Raw genomic sequence first — 12,969 nt, 5'->3', positions numbered from 1 at the left:
CGTGAAGTCCTGACTCAGTTTCCCCGCGGAGCTCCCCTTGCTGAGAGCTTGGACCGAAGCAGACATACCGGAGTGGCTGATGAGCCCTAGGGTCAAGGGTTAGCGTGGGGGCAAGGTCAGGGCGTATCTGTGCCTTTTGTTTAAGAACAAAGATCCTCAACAATGACGTCACTGCGTGCTGGGAGAGGTCAGTGGGTTTTGACCTGTGACCTTACACAGCTGGAGGCCCTGACCTCGCTCCCGTTGTTCCCACCTCTGGGGCTTGAGGTTAGCAACCTCGCCCCAACCTTGGGGATTTTGCACCACTACCACCACCTTCCTATCCACCCCCCTCCCCCCACCCCCACCCTGTCCCCGGAAGTGGGACCCTAGCTCTGCAGCCAGTTGTAGGACCCCCACTCAGCACAGCTGCAGTGTGAAGTGTTAGAATCCTCAGATGTTAAAAAATAATAATAATAAAATTAAATTAAAAAAAGAATCCTCAGATGTGCACTGTCCTCTTCACAGTCAAGGCCGCAAGACTACAAAAGCTTTTATTTGGGATCTTAGGCATTAGGATCTGGGAGGCACAGAGTCAAAATCCAGTGTGCTCCAAATTGCTAGCAAGGAGTGCAAGCTTATAAAGGCGAAAAATACACAGTTACATAAGTTGTTTTGAAAGAATTATGATTGGTGCTGGCAGAGTTTGAACTGACTGTCTAATCCGTGATTGGCTATTGCGCTAACAGGCATTACATTATCTCTATTTCAGTCCCCAGTAGGAAGATGTGTTCCAGGAGGTGGTCCCACTGCAAAAGACAAAAGTCAAAAGTTCATGGTGTTCTGAAAATTGAAACAGGAGATGTGCATAAACCTTGCTTCCTCAATGTCCTTCCGACTTTCTTTTGAGTGACTCTTTTAGAGATGCCTTCATTTTCAATCTTCCTTCACACCCTACAAGGAAATGTTTTTAGATGTTTCTGAGTGTATCTCTAGAGAATTTTGTAATATAAAAGGCTGTGATATCCTGAAAGCAATTGAATTCCTATTTTAACTGATTTGAAAGCAATAAAAGCTGAAATAAATTTATGTTGGACCTAAAACTCTCAATCCACCAGGAGCAGCATTTAATATGACTGCTCATTTCAAAAATCTCTCCCCCACCCTCCTCCAGTTTTGGATAGAGAAGCATAACCTCCAGTAGCTACTGACCATTTTACTCACAAACATAATTATAAAAATTAATTTTCAAAAAAAAAAAAAAAATTAATTTTCTCTGTTTTTCAAAAAAGGTCTTACTTTCATAAAAATAAGTGTTTGGGGGAGCTAACAAAATTCATCTCAGTAAATTTGAATTTGTAATTGGCTTTATTTAATGATTCATGAATCAGGCGACATCGCATCTTAGCAGATGGAAAGGAGCTCCAAGGAGCTCTGCACCCTGATTGGGAATGGTAAAACGGAGACAGCCATTTTTAGAGGCAGAAGGGGATGGGAAAAGGAAGTTTCTAGCAATGACTGGATTGTTTCAGGCAAGGTCACCTTCCTTTGAGGAAAGGGGGGTCTACCCAGCAGGTTATCCCACTGGTGCTGACCAGGCAATCACAGGCTGACTGGTGAAGTTCACATTCCTCACAGAGGCCAAATCCACAATTAGGTTAGGTGTCAAGTCTCCATGTGCTGATGTGTGACTTAGCACAAGTGACTCCATTTGGGACGTGTTGTTTCTTGTGTGTGTGTATTGTTTTTGTTGTTTCTTCTTTAACAAGAAGAATATATTTGAGAATGGTTTTCTATTCAGAAAAGTGACTTTCAATTAAAAATAAATTACTTTAGGGATCCCTGGGTGGCGCAGCGGTTTGGCGCCTGCCTTTGGCCCAGGGCGCGATCCTGGAGACCCGGGATCGAGTCCCACATCGGGCTCCCGGTGCATGGAGCCTGCTTCTCCCTCTGCCTGTGTCTCTGCCTCTCTCTCTCTCTCTCTCTCTCTCTCTCTCTGTGACTATCATAAATAAATAAAAATTAAAAAAAAAAAATTTAAAAAAAAAATAAATAAATAAATAAATTACTTTAAAAAAAATTACTTTTGAGGGCCCCCCCGGGGGGTTCAGTCCATTAAGCCTCTGCCTTTGACTCAGTTCATGATTCCAGGGTCCTGGGATTGAGCCCCACATCATACTTTCTGCTCAGTGGCAAGTCTGCTTCTCCCTCTCCCTCTGCAATCTCTCTGGCTCTCAGGCTCTCTCAAATAAATAAACAAAATCTTTAAAAAATAAATCACTTTTTAATTATAACTACCTAAAAATCTTTTCTTTGTATGCATTAATAATGAGTGTCATGTATAAAAAAATTCAGCCTGAGATTTAGAAATCTAAGACTTTAGTCAGTCTTAGGTAGCATGTCCTTCAGCAACTGCTTTCCTGTACATCTGCTCAGTGTTTGTGTAAAAAGGAACAAGTTCACCTACCTGTGTTGTTTTATTTCCTATGTTCTAAAAAAGTAACAAGGTGTACACATTGCAATACAATTTGCTTTTTTGGTTCAATTAAAAATAAATCCTACAGCTTCTCACTTTAATTGGTGACTTTCATAATCTTCCTAAGGGGATGTAAAATGATAGAAGTTCATGAACCAGTTCTCTCTACTTATACGCTGGGCTTATTTCCAAACTTCTGCTACTCAAATATTGCTTTCTGTTGGGGCAATATGATTGAAAACAAAACCTCCTGCCAACCCAGAAAACCCCTCACAAAGCTAGGAGAAAACAATTTCTGAATCAGCACTAAACCAGAATGTGACATGCGTCACAGGCAATCCTCTAAGAGACTGTAAAGACAGAAAGACATCTCTCCCACTTACACGGCCAAGCAAGGCCAGTGGTGACATACCTGTTCTCAAGATGAGTGTTAACCAGTCCTCACATGACAAAAATCAACAATCGTGTATCCTCCATCCACCCAGTAACTGGGTGGCCATCCGTATTAGTTATAATTGGCTTTCTGCAAAGAAAAAGAACAAACTTCTCTTACCTTTATGGCAGTAGGTAGTTTTGGAACTGATGCATCTCGAAGTGATAGCTCCCAACAAAGACTCCTGGTGGTAAAGCAGGCAGCCTTCCTTAGCTTTTATAGAGGTTTATATAACATTTCAAAGGACAGAGAAAGGGTTTATAAACACAAGTTCTCTAAAGAAAATGCTCTTAAAAAAAGAAAAGAAAAGAAAAGAAAAAAAGAAAAGAAAAAAGAAGAAAAGAAAAGAAAAGAAAAGAAAAGAAAAGAAAAGAAAAGAAAAGAAAAGAAAAGAAAATGGAGGGGATCCCTGGGTGGCGCAGCGGTTTAGTGCCTGCCTTTGGCCCAGGGCGCGATCCTGGAGACCCGAGATCGAATCCCACGTCGGGCTCCCGGTACATGGAGCCTGCTTCTCCCTATGCCTATGTCTCTGCCTCTCTCTCTCTCTCTATCATAAATAAATAAAAATTTAAAAGAAAAGAAAATGGAGAGAGAAATGTGTTTCCTTATTTTCAACAGGGAGAATGAAAGCTCTTCGTCTGATCTGATTTGGCCTTACACCTATACACAGTAAATTTCAAAGGATCCCGCCATAAAAGTCGTGAGAACCTCTTCCAAACTCAGCGTAAAATCAAAGCTGGGGTGTCTGGGTGGCTCAGTCTGTTGACGTTCTGCTTTTGGCTCAGGTCATGATCTCAGGGTCCTGGGATCGAGCCCCACGTTGGGCTCCCTGCCCCGTGGGGGAGTCTGCTTCTCCCTCTCCCCTCTGCTCTTCCCCCAGCTCATGCTCGCTCTCTCTTTCTCAAATAAATAAAATATTTTTTTTTAAAACTAGACATTAAGGAGGGCACGTGATGTGATGAGCCCTGGGTATCATATGCAGCTGATGAATTACTGAACTCTACATCTGAAACTAATGATGTTCTGTATGTTGGCTAATTGAATTCAAAACAACTGGGAGATGCTCACATCACGTGGAAAAATAAATATTTGAAAACTGTACAGTTCATGCTTTAAAAAGTCTTTAAATTTGTATTGTGAAGCACATAGTATTCGGGGGGGAAATGCACTGAATGTTTCATGCTAAGTTTATTTTTTTAATTTTTTAAGATTTTATTGATTTATTCATGAGAGACACAGAGAGAGGCAGAGACACAGGCAGAGGGAGAAGCAGGGGTACTTGCTCCCAGGACCCTGGGGCCACACCCTGAGCTGAGGGCAGAGCTCAACCCCTGAGCCAACCAGGTGCCCCCTCATGCTAAGTTTAGTAATTTTAAGTTAAAAAAAAAAAAAACCTATGTGACATTTAAGGAATAAACAATAAAGGCGACTAAACCCAGGCACCCACATTCATGAACAGGCTGTTCATCTCTTGGGGTGCCCCCCTCTCCTGACTCGTCACCTCTGGCCTCTGGAGGTGATCACCACCCTGAATTATGTCTTGCTCTTCATCACTTTACCAGCTATTATTTGTAACTAAATGTTTGGTTTAATTCTGTCTCTTCTAAAATTTCAGAAAATGGGTATTCCTGGAATTACACTGATAAGCCGCTTTTGTAGGGTGTATATCTGTGTTTTCTTACAAGGCTCTGGTCGACCGAGTGGGGTTCCCACCATCCCCTAGTGTTTCTTGTGGATGAAACCACAGGCGAACAGATGTGGAGTTGCGATTTTGCTCAAATTACTCCCTAACATATTAATTATCTCGTGACCCATCTGGTGTTCGCAAAGCAAGTGCTCCAGCAGAGCTGACTCTGCATATTTATTACTTACATTGAATTGTTTTAAAGTCAAAACCGAAGACAATATAGCATCCCTTAATACTTCCAGTGCGTTGGGACTGGCTCAGTCGGGCATGGGACTCTTGATCTTGGGATTGTGAGTTTGAGCTCCACGTGGGGTGTAGAGATTACTTTAAAAAATTTTTAAAGATTTATTTATTTATTTATTCATGATAGACATAGAGCGAGAGAGAGAGAGGCAGAGACACAGGAGGAGGGAGAAGCAGGCTCCATGCCGGGAGCCCGACGTGGGATTCGATCCCGGGTCTCCAGGATCGCGCCCTGGGCCAAAGGCAGGCGCTAAACCACTGAGCCACCCAGGGATCCCCTTAAAAAAATTTTAATAATAAATTTAAAAATACAAAATAAATACTTCTAATGTGTTATTTTAGACAAAAAAAATCTACATAGAGAACCCTTCATTTTCACCATTATCAAAATTATCATTCCTTTATATCTTGTCTGTGTCTATATTTACTTCAATTATCCCCAAAATGTTCTTTGTAGATGGTTGTCCTAACCAAGATCCAACACAAGCCATATGTTGCATGGCTTCTTGTTTTATGTTGTATTACACACCAAAACTGATTTTATTTTGGGGGTGTGCGGATCTATAAACTTTAGCATTAGTATAGTGTTATGGAAATGAGTTGTGTCTCACCTTCTATTTATTTATTTTTTTAAGATTTATTTATTTATGATAGACATAGAGAGAGAGAGAGAGAGAGAGAGAGAGAGGCAGAGACACAGAAGGAGGGAGAAGCAGGCTCCATGCCGGGAGCCTGATGTGGGGCTCGATTCCGGGACTCCAGGATCGCACCCTGGGCCAAAGGCAGGCATCAAACCGCTGCGCCACCCAGGGATCCCCTCACCTTCTATTTATTTGTGAAAGTCCTGACCTCCAGGACCTCAGAATGTGACCGTACTTGGAGACGAGGTCTTTAAAGATAATGAAGGTACAATGAAGTCACAGAAGAGCCCTACGCCCATCTGACCCGTGTCCTTCTAAGAAGAGATTAGAGGGGCACCTGGGTCGCCCAGTCGGTTCAGCATCTGCCTTCGGCTCAGATCAGGATCTCAGGGTCCTGGGATGGAGTCCGCTTCTCCCTCTCCCTGCCCCCCACTCGTGCTCTGTCTCACTATCTCCCTCTCTAAAATAAAGGAATAAATAAAATCTTTAGAAAAGAAAAGAAGAGGGGATCCCTGGGTGGCGCAGTGGTTTAGCATCTGCCTTTGGCCCAGGGCGCGATCCTGGAGACCTGGGATCGAATCCCACGTCGGGCTCCCGGTACATGGAGCCTGCTTCTCCCTCTGCCTGTGTCTCTGCCTCTCTCTCTCTCTCTCTCTCTGTGACTATCATAAATAAATAAAAAATAAAAATAAATTTAAAAAAGAAAAAAAAGAAAAGAAAAGAAGAGATTAGAACACTCACACTCAGAGGGACGGCCCAGTGAGCACCCAGGGAGAAGACAGCCGTCCACACACCAAGGAGAGCGGCCTCTGAAGCAACAATCCTGCCAACACCTTGACCCCAGACCTCCAGCCTTTGGGACGGCGAGGACATAAATGTGCTGTTTCAGCCCCCCAGCCTGTGGAGTCCTGTGACGGCAGCCCAAGAAGAAGAATATGTAAGTAATCCAGACCGTGCTTTTAAAAAAACGAAACAGGGCTCCTGCTGGCTCCATTGGTAGAGCATGAGACTCTTGATTTGGGGTCATGAATCCAGGCCTGATGTGAGGCATACAGCTTATATAATTTTTTTTTTAAGATTTTACTCATTTATTCATGAGAGACACTAAGAGAGAGAGAGTCAGAGACACAGACAGAGGAGAAGCAGGCTCCCTGTGGGGAGCCCAATGTGAGACTTGATCCAGGGTCTCCAGGATCATGCCCTGGGCCACAGGCAGGTGCTAGACTGCTGAACCACCCAGGGATCCCCCTATAGATTTTTTTAATCAATCTCGGGGCCCCTGGGGGGCTCAGTGGTTAAGCGTCTGCCTTCAGCTCAGGGCATGACCCTGGGGTCCTGGGATCGAGTCCCACATCGGGCTCCCCGCAGGGAGCCTATTTCTCCCTCTGCCTATGTCTCTGCCTCTCTCTCTGCATGTCTCTCATGAATAAATAAATAAAATCTTAAAAAAAAAAAAAAAAAAAAAAGGTGGGCAGAGTGGGCAAGCTGTTTCCTGCCCTTGGAATTGGTGACCTTTGATGGGCTGTGCCTCCAGAGTCAGGAGGCCCTATATGTCCAAGCATCAGAAGACAGAAAATAAAAAGGCATGAAGATACATGGGTGAGGACGTGGAGAAGTTGGGACGGCTGCCGGCTGGTGAGAATGTCGGGTGGTTCCTCAAGCAGTCAGAGGTAACATGACCCTGTGACCCAGGGACCCCACCCGTAGGTACACACCCACAGGAGCTGGAAAGGATCTTCAAATAGATGCTGTTCGTCACTGATCATCACAGCGCAAGTCACAAGCTGAAGCTCAATGAGGGGACACGCACAACGTGGCCACCACTCATGGGAACGCCACTCGGCCTCGAACAGGAGCCCAGGCCCCAACGCTGTTCCCACCAACAAACAAAGCCCCCCAGCCCAAAACCCCTCCCCGAGGGACCGGGCACAGCTCCTGCTTGTCCCCCACCCCCAAGCCTTGGAATCATTCACACAAGCCAATCTCATCCCACTCCAGGAACCAGCGCCACCACCGTGTCACTCAAAGCCTTCCTCCCGCAGCCCCCGTGGTTCACTCTGTCCCCCAGTGCGTCCCCCAAGTGGCCTATGGTGTCTGCTCCCCCAGGCTGTGAGTCTACATGACGAATTAATGGCTTTGAGTCTCATCTGCCCATTGTTGGATGCCAAGTGTTGGTTGTCCCCGTAACCTTGGGGTGAGGGTCCCCAATGGGTCAAGGGGAGGCTATTAGAACAGATGGTGTCTCACATGGAGAGGGGCACGATGCCCTTTATTGCTTTGGACCAGCCAACTCTGTCCACACACGCATGAGACTACTGGTCACCCTCGTGCCCTCAGCCCAGGGAGAGTGGAGCAGGACCCGGCATTAAAGTGGAAAGCAGGGATCCCTGGGTGGCGCAGCGGTTTAGCGCCTGCCTTTGGCCCGGGGCGCGATCCTGGAGACCCGGGATCGAATCCCATGTCGGGCTCCCGGTGCATGGAGCCTGCTTCTGTCTCTGCCTGTCTCTCTCTCTCTCTCTCTCTCTGATATGACTATCATAAATAAATAAAAAATTTTTAAAAAATAAATAAATAAAGTGGAAAGCAGGGCCGCCTGGGTGGCTCAGTCCCTTGAGCCTCCGACTCTTGATTTCTGCTCAGATCATGATCTCGGGGTCACGGAATTGAACCCCGCTTGGGGCTCCACGCCAAGGATGGAGCCTGCTTTGAATTGTCTCCCTCTCCCTCTGCAGCTCCTCCCCCCTAAAAATAATAAAAATCATTTAAAAATAAGTTTTTTAAGGTGGAAAACACTGTCACCACACAGAGAGGAAAGGAACCAGCCAGCCCACATACAAAGATGCAGGACACTCAGTCCTCATCCGAACTCAATGCATCAGGGGTTGCGGCGTCCTTAAAACAGGAGCTTCAGGAGGGACCTCTGGGGGGATGAGCGGCTGTGTGTCCTGATGTGGCTGGCGGCTGCACAGACCCACACGTGAGGTAAAATGGCACAGAACTCTACACACACGCGCGCACACACACGTGCAGGTAAAGCTGCTGAAATCTGAACGAGGCCTTGGGGTTCGTAGCAACGTCGCTCTCCCGGTTTTGATATGGCGCTAAAGCTGTGTCCCAGGTCACCGCCTGGGGTGATGGACAGGGGACAGGAGGCCTCTCTGTACTACTGCAACGTCCGATTTTTTTAAAAAGTGATTTTAAGGGACACCTGGGTGGCTCAGTTGGTTAAGCATCTGCCTTTGGTTCAGGTCAAGATCCTGGGCCCTGGGGTCCTGGGGTCCTGGGGTCCTGGGGCCCAGCCCTGCATGGGGCTCCCTGCTCAGCCAGGAGTCTGCTTCTCCCTCCCTCTGCCCACCCCACTGCTCATGCTTGTGCTCTCTCTCTCTGAAATAAAATCTAAAAAAAAAAAATAATAATCAATGGCGTCAGCCAGCACACACTTCTTTTCCCCACACGTGGAGGTGCAAAGGTGAGGTCATCGGGCAGCGGGCCCGGGAGCTACTGCAGGTGCAGGCCCGGGCCGGGTGCAGCCTGTGCCTGGGACCCTCCGGCCTGCATGGGGCTGCCTGCAGCCCAGGTGCAGTAAGGGGCCAGGGAGCTGGGGCGGGGGGGGGAACCCGGGTAGGGGGGACCCGCAGGTCGTCTCCCAGGAAGTGGGGCGCCGCAGCCATCAGATGCAAGGAGAGGCGGGGCGGCGCTTTGTTCCCGGAGGCCCCGCTGCCCTGAGCGCAAGGGCGGCTCGGCTTGGAAGGACGCAGCGGGTGGCCGCGAGGGCGTCTGCTCTGCAGCCGGGGGCACACCTGTGAGGACGCAGAATTCTCCTTCTCAGCACAGGCCCCGAATCACACCATTCGCACTGGCTGGTGAGGGGAGCACCGGTGACCCAGGCCAGCAGCAAGGTGCCAGCAGGCTGGGGACCCCAGGATCCACCTCCACTGGGGGGGGCTCCCAGGGGGGGTGCCCCCTGCACCCCCTTGCGCCCAGAGGGACCCCAGGTCACCGGAGGTGACCCTCGGGGTCACACAGAGGGGCTGTGGCCTCTGCCAATGCGCACCCTTGTCCCAAGGGGTGTGCGGTGACCCCAGCTCTCGTTGCTGGGGCCCCCAGCGCACCTGCTAACAGGAGAGGACCAGTGGCTGCGGGTCTCCACCCGGCTGTTCGTGGGGACGCCCCGGGCCTTGAACCCCGCCTGCGCTCTGGAGCGAGGCTCCCCGGCGCTGGGCTTCCAGGGGGCTCCATCACCCGCAGGCCTGTCCCAGGTGGCTGTCGGATCACCGTTTCCTCCTGACTTCTCTTCCAAACACTCCTGCAGACTGAGGAATGGTTTACTTGTGGGAATGTTCCAGAAAGCAACGTTTGAGTTAGGTTTATGGAGCTGACAAAAGATGGCACGCAGGCCAAATCCAACCCACTGCCTCCATGGGTGGAAGTTTTGCCAGGCCCTTCCCCAGGGCCGCCTGCTCTGATTTCAGGGGCAGTGGCAGAGCCAAGTAGCTGCCCAGAGGACACATGGCAGCAGGCCAGAAAGAGTTGCCAACTGGCCTTTGCCAGAAAAAGTTTGTGTCCTTTTCCCCCAATTCATACTTTGCATGGACTTTTCTCCTGAGACACAAAAGGTCTTGAACAAAAGCCATTTCTCCTACATTTCTCTCCTGCTACTTTGCTTCTTCCCTAACTTTGGGTACCGACTTCTCCAACAGCAAAGGACAAGATTCACCCCTTTGTGAGTCTTAACATTTGCATGCCACCCAACATCTTCTCTCCCAGAATATCCTGTTTAGAAGTTGGCTTCTTGATTTTTTTTTTTCTAAGCAAAGTCTGCGCACAATGTGGGCTTCAAACTCATGACCCTGAGATCAAGAGACACATGTTCCACTGACTGAACCGGCCAGGAGCCCCTGGCTCTTTGAGTTTAAGTTGTTTCCTCCACTCCAAAATAAAGTGGACAAAAAATATATATATTTAATGCCGTAGAAAAAAGATACAATACTTAACAATAAAAAAGACCAAAACATAAAATCCCAGGGTCCTAGGATCGAGCCCCACATCAGGCTCCCTGCTCAGCAGGGGGCCTGCTTCTCCCTCTCCCTCTGCTGCTCCCCTGCGTGTATACTCTCTCTCTCCCTCAAATAAATAAAATCGTTTAAAATAAACAAAAATGAAAAGACCAAAACAGGGGTGTCTCTGGATGGCTCAGTAAGTTGACTGTCCAACTCTTGGTTTCAACTCAGATCATGATCTCAGGGTCCTGGGATTGAGCCCCATATCAGGCTCCCCACTCAGGGGGGCTCCTGCTTGAGCTTCTCTCCTTCTGCTTCTCCTTCTGCTCGTTCTATCACTCTCTCTAAAATAAGTATTTTTCCTTTTTCCATTTAAAAAATAAAATAAAAAGATCAAAAAAATGAAAAATGGGCAACACATTTTAATAGGTATTTCTCCTAAGAAGACATACACATTGCTAATAAGCAGATGAAGAAATGCTCGACACGGGATCCCTGGGTGGCGCAGCGGTTTGGCGCCTGCCTTTGGCCCAGGGCGCGATCCTGGAGACCCGGGATCGAATCCCACGTCGGGCTCCCGTTGCATGGAGCCTGCTTCTCCCTCTGCCTGTGTCTCTGCGCCTCTCTCTCTCTCTCTCTGTGTGACTATCATAAATAAATAAAAATTAAAAAAAAAAAAAAGAAATGCTCGACACCATTATTCATTAGGGAAATATAAAATTATAACAACACGCTGCTTCACACCCACTGCGACGGAGATGATCAAAAAGACTGAGGATAAAAAAAAAAAAAAGAAAAGAAAGACTGATGATAACAGTGCTGACCAGGACAGGGAGAAGTTGGAGCACTTTGTATACGGCTGCTGTGAATGTATAAATGGTGCAACCCCTTGGGACACAGTTCTGCAGCTCCACAGAAGGTCAGACATGGGGTTACCACATGACCCAGCAATTCCACCCCCAGATATATGCCCACAAGAATCACAAGCCAGGACCCAGGAGGAAGGAAAACATTTCTGCACAAAAACTTGTTCATGTCGTCATTTCCGGGCGGCGCAGGACAGAGTGGCCAACGGCCTGCAGAGCAACATGCCTGTTTTATTGTGACTAGTGCGACACATACCTCACCCATGACTCCATCTGTGAGAAAGACACTGCAGTGGTAGGAAACACAGAGAATGTGGAAGACTGCTGTCAGAAATGGATGGGAGAGCAGGCTCAGAGCCTGATCCACAAAACAACCGCTGCATCTCAACCAGGAAAGGTACCTCCTACTCCATTCTGGGCTCCTCCTCCTGCAGGGGCAATGATCCCACCTCCCCCCAGTCTCCCCAGTCCTCCTCGCCCTGGTATGATGCCAGCCCCCATATGGGGAGCCCTCCCATGATGCCAATGATGGGCCCTCCTCCTCCTGGGATGATGCCAGTGGGACCTGCTCCTGGAATGAGGCCACCTATGGGAGGCCACATGCCAATGATGCCTGGGCCCCCAGTGATGAGACCTCCTGCCCGTCCCATGAGGGTGCCCACTCGGCCAGGAATGACTCGACCAGACAGATAAGGAGAGACAGGAACCTCTTTATATTCATTTTATATTACTTGTTCTACTTCACCAGGAGATCACGGTGCTGTGACTCTGGGTGTTTTCTAACAGCATGACAAGGAAGACTTGCTTCCCTTCCTATCAAAGAAAGAATAGTTTTTGCAGGGGAGTAGTGGAACAAAAAAAAGGGAGGGCAATTTTCATTTGTATTGTGAAATGTGAAAATAAAATTGTCAACTGTTTTAGTTAAAAAAAAATTTTAAAAACTTGTTCATGTACGTTCATAGCGGCATGATTCCCGACAGCCCAAAAGTCCAAACAACCCAAATGACCATCAACTAATTCATAAACAAACGTGTCCATTCATACCGTAGAATGTTAATCAGCCATAAAAAGGAAGCAAAAATTAATAAAATAAAGCCTTATTAAAATAGAGGCCGAAAAAAAATAAAAATAAAAAAAAATAAAAAAAATAAAATAGAGGCCGGCCCAGGTGCACTGAGCCCAAGTGCCCATATGAACCTCTCTGCCCCAGCCGAGGGGAAAACTATCTTGAAGCTAGAAGGTGCAGAAGCCAGAGTATGAAGTGGAATGAATGCTCCTGTTCTGAGAAGCACACTTGTAACTGCATCTTTTGGAATCCTTTTTTGGGGAGGCGGGGACTTACGTATTTTATTTCAAAGATTCTCTGGTCACAGGTTTTCTCCAGGGAGATTCTGAGAAATTTGCAGTTTCTTACCAGATAAAACATGGAGATTTTTGCCCTTAGTCCTAGCCCCCAACCCCTCCCTCCTTTTTTTAGTTTTAATTTATTGGTTAAGTTGATGGTGGCAATCCGTGAGATGTGTCAAAGAGTGTACAGATGTGTATATTGTATGTATGCTAACATATTACTGAAGGACACATTTTAATAAAGATTTCTGTCATAATTCAAAATAAAATAAAGTAAAATAAATAAAATAAAATAAT

The 12,969-nt window shown here is 47.2% G+C and overlaps 1 long non-coding RNA gene across 2 annotated transcripts; it reads right to left on the bottom strand.

Annotated features, from left to right (window-relative positions):
- Positions 1-500: 500 nt before the first annotated feature.
- LOC119864785 lies at positions 501-9,875 on the bottom strand. Of its 2 annotated transcripts, none has more exons than XR_005375236.1 (3): positions 9,572-9,875; positions 2,868-2,978; positions 501-933 (listed from the first exon to the last, which is right to left on the bottom strand). It is a non-coding gene; the product is annotated as an uncharacterized LOC119864785 (long non-coding RNA). The 2 variants fall into 2 exon arrangements; XR_005375235.1 differs by having other exon boundaries at positions 501-788.
- Positions 9,876-12,969: the final 3,094 nt, after the last annotated feature.

This window comes from Canis lupus, chromosome 20, assembly GCF_011100685.1.
Source record: "Canis lupus familiaris isolate Mischka breed German Shepherd chromosome 20, alternate assembly UU_Cfam_GSD_1.0, whole genome shotgun sequence".
Taxonomy (NCBI): domain Eukaryota; kingdom Metazoa; phylum Chordata; class Mammalia; order Carnivora; family Canidae; genus Canis; species Canis lupus.
The sequence above is the reverse complement of the archived record's forward strand: the minus strand, read 5'-3'. Positions and strand labels throughout refer to the sequence as shown.